At 46.3% G+C, this 8,403-nt stretch overlaps 1 pseudogene; it reads right to left on the bottom strand.

Annotated features, from left to right (window-relative positions):
• Nucleotides 1-259: 259 nt before the first annotated feature.
• Nucleotides 260-4,365, bottom strand: LOC103286315 (tubulin beta chain-like; annotated as a pseudogene).
• Nucleotides 4,366-8,403: the final 4,038 nt, after the last annotated feature.

Below are 8,403 nucleotides of genomic sequence, written 5' to 3'. Positions count from 1 at the left end.
AAGCACTGCTTTAGCTTTATTCCATAAATTTTGTTGTTAAAATTTTCATTATATATAATTCAGTTCAAAATAATTTTATTAAATATATTTTTCTATCCCCTTATTTTTAGTCTGTCTTTTAATCTGAAATGACTCTCTTGTAGAAAACATATGTAAGAGTCTTGTTTTGTTATTATTCAGCTACCATAAGTCTTTTGATTGAAGCCATTTGCATTTAAAGTAATTGTTGATAGGTATGTATTTATTGCTGTTTTACTATTCATACTTTTTTGAGCATATTCTCATCCACCTCCCTCATCTGCTGTCCACAGAAGACAGCAGCCATGGTGAGGTATGGGCCATGGCAGGGGTCACAGGCAGCCATCATGATCTTGGCATTAAATACCTGCTGGATGAGTTTGGGTAGAGTGAGGGCCCGATGCTGGCTTCCATGGCTCCTTGGAGGGGCAAAGCCAGGCATGAAGTGGAGGCATGGGAAGGGCACTGTGTTGACTTCCAGTTTGCAGAGATCAGCGTTGAGCTGGCTAGGAAAGCAGAGGCAGGTGGTGACACTGCGCATGGCAGCTGAGATGAGGTGGTTCAGGTCCTGGCAGGTTGGCATGGTCAGCTTGAAGGTGTGGAAGCAGACGTCATAAAGGGCCTCGTTATCAGTGCAGTAGGTCTCATCAGTATTCTCTACCAACTGATGGACAAAGAAGGTGGCATTGTAGGGCTCAATCACAGTGTCAGACACTTTGGGTGAAGGTACCACACTGAAGGAGTTCATAATGCAGTCAGGATACGCTTTATGGATCTTGCTGGTGAGGAAGGTGCCCATTTCAGAGCCTGTGCCCAGGCCCAGGGAGTGGGTCAGCTGGAGCCCTGCAGGTAGTCACAGCTCTCAGCTTCCTTCCACACCACATACTGAACTGAGTCAACCAACTTGGCCCCTGCTGTATAGTGGCCCTTGGCCCAGTTGCCTGCTCCAGGCTGACCAAAAATAAAGTTGTGTGCTCTGAAGATCTGGCCAAAAGGACCTGAGCAAACAGAGTCCATGGTCTCAGGTTCTGGATCCACTAAGATAGCAAGAGAAGCGTATTTTCAACCTGTGGCTTCATTGTACTACATGGAGATGCGATCCAGCTGCAGGTTGCTGTCCCCATGGCAGGTGCTGGTAGGATTAATGCCATGTTCATCACTGATCACCTCCCAGAACTTGGCACCAATCTGGTTGCCACACTGGCCACAATTTCTGGATATACACAATTTCCCTCGTGGTTCAAATTAAAATGTTTTGCTCACCTCAAGGTGTGTACAGGGCAAGAAAATACATAATTTTTTTCTCTGCTGCTGCTCACAGGCTGGTAGAATGGGACATGCCCCGGAGGCTGGAGGAGCTAGTCCAAACATACAGGAAGGTTCAAGGTTAAGTTGCTTATATTTCATTTTGTTCCTCTGTTAGTTTGATAGTTATTCAGGCTTTTATTATTTTTTAGTGATTATATTTGAGAAATTACAATACGCTACCTTGAGTAATCACTATCAAATAGGAATTATTACCTTTACTCCTCTCCTAGAAAAATCAAGAAATTTAGAATATTTACCTCTCTCCCATATAAGATACATTTATTGTTTTGAATTTTCTATACATATATATATCATAATCCCAACAAGATATTATTTTATAAAGTCAGTATTCATTTGGATTTGCCCTTGCATTTCACATTTCATTTATTCTTCTATCCCCAATCTCCTCCCTTGGACAATTTTTCTTCTACTTGAAGAACATTCTAAAATACCCTTTAATGCAAGATTTTTCACTACGTAGAAGTTCTTTTCCAACACATCAAGGATATAATTCTACTACTTCTAGCTTCCATTGCTGAAGCTGAAAAGTCAGCAAACCTTGTACTTAAGTCATCTCTTGTTTTTCTTTGTTTTTCTCTTCATACTTCACTCTTGAGTTTTTTAAAGTATATTTTTATTGATTTTAGAGAGGAAGGGAGAGGGCGAGAGAGATAGAAACATCAATGATGAGAATCATTGATCGGCTGCTTCCTGCACATCCCCCACAGGGGACTGAACCTGAAACCTGAGCATGTGCCCTGACTTGGAATCGAACCAGACTTCTTGGTTCATAGGTTGACACTCAACTACTGAGCACACCAGCTGGACACTCTTGAATGTTTTATTCAGAATATCAACTCAAGGTTAACCATAAAACTTAAGCCCTATGTGTCAAAGGTTACACAATACTAAGGGAAGCTACTGATCACACACACACATACATACACACTTCACACCTTCACCTAAGAAGGGAGCAAGTCTGTGGGGAATAGGCAAGCATGCATGACCTTATCAGAATCACTCAGCCACTAGTGACTCTCACCTGGTACATCAGTGGCTCTGCTAACAATACGTCCTTCCTCTAGCTATGGGGTTGGAGTATCCTCACAGTCTGTGTTGTGGTCTGCAAAATACCCAGTTCAATATTCTCCAGAGAGATGCAGGGAAAAGATTGCTCAGTGGCATTAGAGTGGGCCAACGTTTTATGCTAAAATTTCTGCTAGTATTAGAGATTATATTAACCAGGAGTATTAGTATTAGGGTTTTTTGTTGTGTTTTGGGGGTTGTTGTTTTTTTTTGTTTTTTTTTTTTTGCTTTCTTGGCTTCATCTCAAATGCAAAACACTTTTTTACCACTTAATTCTTTTTTAAAAGAGTTTTCACAGAACATCATGTTGGGGAAAAAGGTCTTTTGTAAGAACAAAGTGTTTACAATTTAACAAAGTGAGGAGAAAACACACTATCAAAGTAAGTTTACTTTTGGGGGTGAAATAAGACATCCCTCACAAATCTATACCCCTTATCTATGCACTTATTATAATAAGAAAGTCCTTTATTGTTGGCTTTGTCTGGCTCAGGCCAGTCCTTTCATAGACCCATTTGTGGATGGGGGGATAACATGAGATCTCCCCTAGCCCAGCTGAGAAGAGACTCACTGGCCCACCAAAATTCTTTTCCTTTAAATGGATTTCTTGAGATATTATTCACATACCATACAATTCACTCACATTAATAGTGTACAGTTCAGTGGCTTTTAGTATATTCACAAAGTTGTGTATCCATTGCCACAATCAACATTAGGACATTTTTATCACCCCAAAAAGAAACATCAGAACCTTAATCATAATTTCCCTGATCCTCCCATTCCCCATTCCCCACTCGAGGCAACCACTATTCTACTTTCTGTCTCAATGTATTGGCCAGTTCTGGACATTTCATATGAATAGAATCATACGGTATTTGTCCTTTTGTGTCTGGCATCTTTCAGTGAGCATCATGTTTTCAAGTTTCGTCCATGCTGTAGCGTGTGTCAGTATTTCATCCCTTTTATGACTGAATGATATTCCCTTGTATGGATAGACCACATTTTGTTTATCCATTCACCAGCCTGAGGATATTTGAGTTGTTTCCACTTTGGGCTGTGATGAATAATGCTGCTATGAACATTTGTATACACGTTTTTGTGTGCATACAAGTTTTCATTTCTCTTTACCCAGGAATAGAATTGCTAGGTCATATGATAACTTTATGTTTTACCTTTTGAGGAACTGCCACATTGTTTTTCAAAGCAGCTGCACTATTTTACATTCCCACAGCAGTGTGTGAGGGTTCCAATTCCTCCACATCCTCACCAACACTTGCTATTTCCAGTTCTGTTTTGTTTTTATTTATTACTGGAGGCCCAGTGCATGAAATTCGTGCACGGGTAGGGTCCCCAGGCCCGGCCTGCAAACAGGGCCAATCAGGTTCCCCACCTCCCTGTCTCCCTGCCTCCCCACCTCCTTATTCCCTCCCTCCCTCAGTGCCCTGCCGCCACCACTGGTTGCCCACCATGTTCTGTGCCGCCCCCTGGTGGTCAGCACACGTCATAGCGAGTGATGGAACTCCATTCTCCTGATTGAATGCCTGAGGGGACACTTTGCATATTAGCCTTTTATATATATAGATGGCCTTCCTAGTGGGTATGAAGTGGCATGTCAGCATGGCTTTGATTTTCAGCTCCCTGGTAATGAGTGATGCCCCATATCCTGACCTGCCCAACGGAGCAATGCTCCTTTTGTTTTCACTCCGGTTCTGCTTTCAGCTTCCTTGCATCACCCTCATCCACACGATTGAAGGTGAACCAGCTGAGCTCCGCTGCAGGAAGAAAGACATTTCCAAATCTTTGTCCGCAAGACTGGCAAATGCTTAATTCCATCTTTGTTAGACTTGTCCCTCTATTTCAGCTTTTCCATTAGGGGCAGGTTTCACACGTTTGTTCTTTAATGCTCAGAGTCACTCACTTTATCTCTACCCCTGTTTCTCCATTGAACAAGGACATCTTACCCAATTTATATACTATTTTTAAAAATCTCCCAGCCAGGGACCCACTCAAGATTAGCAAACCCCATGTAGGTCCTCCAGTGACATTTCCTGCAGGCTCACCTCCTTGATCAGGGCTCCCTGTGTGCACTGCACCTCACACACCAGAACGGGTTTTCCTAGTCCTGCGAGCAGCTTCCTCCCTGCCCTCGCTGAGGTCTGGGCTCTGGCCAGCAAGTTGACTTCCTGTGTGCTGATTGACAATACGTGGACTTGGAGACTCGGCCCAAGGCTGTGCATGACAGGGGCCCCATCACAAGCAGGTGAGGATTGTCCCCCTGCCAACCGCTCAGGGGAGAGAGTGTTAACACACGTGCATTGTGCCCCCAACAGAATTGCTTTCAGCTCCTGTCCTGGGAAATAACTGGCTGAAACCTTCCCAATTTAGGCAACCAAAGAATGGAGTAAGGAAGATCTCTCATCTCTTTCTCACCTACTCTTGGTGTGGTGCTAAGGAAAAGATGAAATGTCACAACTTTTTTATTTAGCCCATGCCCTTTAATTAAATCCCCTTTCCCTACTCTTTTTGTTTGTTTTACCATTTTTCCAGCCAGTCAAGAAAGACTGAATATTGGGGAAGGGGGCGGGGGGGAGATAGTCAAACAGAATGGATAGATGGTTTGTTTTGGTCCTTGGCAATGCCAACAATGTTTCAAAGACATGGATCTTGCCCATGTGTGGTTAGACGGTCTCGAGGCGAGCCATGGTTAGACAGGCTGAGCATCTCTTAAAAGGATGGGAATGCTCTTCAATTTTTGGTTGAGCCTCTCCTATATAAGTTTAGTTTCTATTCGGGCACTTTCCAAAGAGCTCTGCTTTGCACATGCATTGGTTGACACCGGCCCTCGAAAGCAGAGAGCTCCGCTGTACCCAGGTGCTGTTTAACTCCTGACGGTGAAAGCAAAGGGTTCCTGGAAAGCAAAGAGCTCCGCTCTGCACCTGCGCCTGGTGGGAACCTAGAAAACGATGAAATCCATCCTGCGCCTGCATGAAGAACCCAGCCTTGCGTAGATCCCGGGAGTCATTCTTCATTAGTGTGTCTCCCTTGATGAACCAAGCTCCCTCCCTTTCTCCTTTCCCTCCACTTTGTTTTTCAGTAAACCTTTTGAATCTATTTTGCCTCCTCTCTTGATTTCTATCTTGAGAGGGCAAGAATCCCTTAGCCAGTGACAATGGAAGGAGATGTCTGTGCTGAAAAGATCCCATCGACGCAGCCGTGCACATAACAGGAAATCTTCCACTGCGCCAAGCCCAGTCTTCAAACTTCTGGCCCCTGGAAGTTGCCACTTTGCCCTCATATTCTCTTGCAGGATCAGTGTCTCTCACAAGCTAGCCCACATGGGCTCTCTTACTTACCTAACATCCCAGCATCTTCACAGAACCCATGTTTTCCTGACCATACAAGTGGTACCCCCTTCCTGAATTTATAGCCAAGGAAAAGGGTCATGGGACCCATAAGAAGGTGGGCATTTTTAGTCCACTTATTTGTTTGCTCATCCACTCAATAGATATTTAATGAGATGTTGATAACAGAGTGTTGAGAAATAGTAGTTCTGGGCTGAGTTTAGTAGGAAATTCATCCCTGTGCAAGTGAGAACTGAGGCATGTGGCAGCAAAGTCAAGCCCTGAGAAGGATGAGTATTTTTGGTGGGGACCAAGGGACCTGGATCAGCCTTGGGGTCAGGGAACTTCACTGGGTGCCAGAGCCCCAGGGAGCAATGTCTTCCAGGGATTGAAGGAAGGCTGCGGGCCCGGTAGGAGACTTCAGCTAACTTCGGCCGGTGTGCGCTGCACTGCTGGCCCAAGCATTAAAATCGGAATGCTTTCCTGGCCTCCTTGCCACCCACCCCTTCCAGGGACTCTTGGACCTTCCTAAATCTAGCAAGTAAAAGGCCTGCCTAGCCCACAGGGAGCCTTCAGAACCCTGCTCCACTGCTGTGGCAGGTCCCTTCTGGTTGGGCTTGCCCATGACTTACCTGCTCAAGGCCCACCTGTTTCCTCCGGTAATGTGCCGCTGGCCCCGAGGGTCCTGAACTTTTTCTCTGGCTCCAAAGCTCCCCCTGCAGTGGTGGTGACCTCATGCTGAGCTGCTGCTCCCACCCTGGCTCCACACACAGAAGTGGGGACATGCAGGATGCCCTGGGCTCAGCCACAGGACATGCTGCCAGAAAGCAGCAAGTCTAAGCAGTGTCACTCGGCCACTTTCCTGGGGCACCTGTTGGGGCACAGTACTTTCTCCTGACCCCTTCGTTCCCTCAGCTCTCCCAGCTCTTCCCTTCCCCTGGACTAAGCTGCGTGACACCAAGGTGCCATGAGTTCCCCCAGACCACACTGTATCCTTCTCTTTCCTTTCACATCCAAGTGTGTCCTTCCCCACCTGCTCACTGTCTGGGTGAAGAGGATAAGGAGGTGGGGTCAGGGTCTTAGCTTGGTACCAAGCCCTCAGCTACCCCAGCCGGTGTACCCCTAGCACCACCCAGCAGGACACACCTGGACACAACCTGTTCCACATCTCTCTGCACACATCCACCCATCAGGAGACACAGCCCAAGGCCTGCCTGAACTCACTTCACCCAAATCACCAGCCCCGATCATCATTTCATTGCATTTCCAATGATGCTGCATTGACCCTGCCCTTAGAGCTTCCTATTCTTACTTTTACTCAGAAATAGGCTCTGAGGGGCTGCTGAGTGCCAGGGACTCCCCTGGGCATCCCCTCTGGGTGCAGTGGTGGGTAGAGCAGGCAATATTCCTGCTCTCAAGGAAGTCCTGCAGCAAGGGAGGCAGGCAATAATCAAGCACACACTTCAGAGCTGAAAGCATGGCAGTGCGTGTCCCCACAGGACAGGAAGGAGGGGGAGACAGGCTGGACTGGCCAGGAAGGCCTGAATGGTCTCTTTCAGGAGGTGGCATGGCAGGAACTGCCTTGCAGATGAGGGAACAGAGAGAAGGCCAAGGTTGGGAAGAGAATGATGCACTGAGCAGCAGGGGCTGGGACTGGAGGAGGTGAGAATCAGTTTGGAGATGTGTCTGTGTTTTGAGAACAGGGGGAGTATCTCAAGCAGAGGAAAGATGTGATCTTGTGTGTAGATGACGCTGAAGGTGTTCAGGAACAACAACAACAAAAAGCAAGGAGACCACTTGGTGCAGCTCCCAGGCCCCAGAAGCAGGAACAAGCTGAGTGCTCTGCCAGTTGGCCCTGGAGGCCATTGGCCACCTTTCCTGCTGGCCCTCATTGCTCAGGGATGGCCCTGTAGTCTGCCCCTCTGGCCGAGCTCCCATCCCACTCAACCCCATGCTGGGTCCTGCTTGCTCCTTTCTCTCTCTTTTCATCTTCCAACCTCCAGTACTTCAGAATGTTCTGGCTTCTTTACTTCACCCTTGGTCAGACCCTGGACTCCTGGTGGGTGAGGAGGAGGTTTGCATGTAAGACTCTGCGGTTCTCAGACCCCTGCTCTCTGCAGAGGGACAGCTGGCCAGGATAACCCATGAAAACCCAGCCAAGGGAAAATAATCAGCATGTTGCATTTCACATGTCACCTAGAACCAAATCAGAGAAAGATTTCCTCCCCTCAGAACACGGTGTTTCAAAACTCCTAACAAGAACCTTCTTGGATTAAAATTATTATGATGCAGGTATGATCTACTGTTAGAAGATTTGAAGGTGATTTATTCCCTTTATAAAAGGATTTTCCAGAGCATTTCTCATGAAGAAAGTTGCCTCCAAAGCTTGCAAAAGGGAATTTGATTGCTATTCAAAGAACCACCTGACAAACATTCATCTGAGTGTCTCTTGGGTACTGAGCACCATTCTAGCTCTCGGACTAAGCTTAGCAAACTCTGCTCTTCAGGTGTGTTCATGCCAATGTGCGCTTCAGGCAATAAACAAGCCAATGGGTTATTTTAGCTGGTAATAAAAAGAATAAAATAAGATAATGTGTGATGGAGAGGACCTGGGGTATGGCTAGGGCTCCAAGGAGTTGACACTGAGTCAAAC

The sequence above is a fragment of the Eptesicus fuscus genome, chromosome 4 (assembly GCF_027574615.1).
Source record: "Eptesicus fuscus isolate TK198812 chromosome 4, DD_ASM_mEF_20220401, whole genome shotgun sequence".
Taxonomy (NCBI): domain Eukaryota; kingdom Metazoa; phylum Chordata; class Mammalia; order Chiroptera; family Vespertilionidae; genus Eptesicus; species Eptesicus fuscus.
The sequence above is the reverse complement of the archived record's forward strand: the minus strand, read 5'-3'. Positions and strand labels throughout refer to the sequence as shown.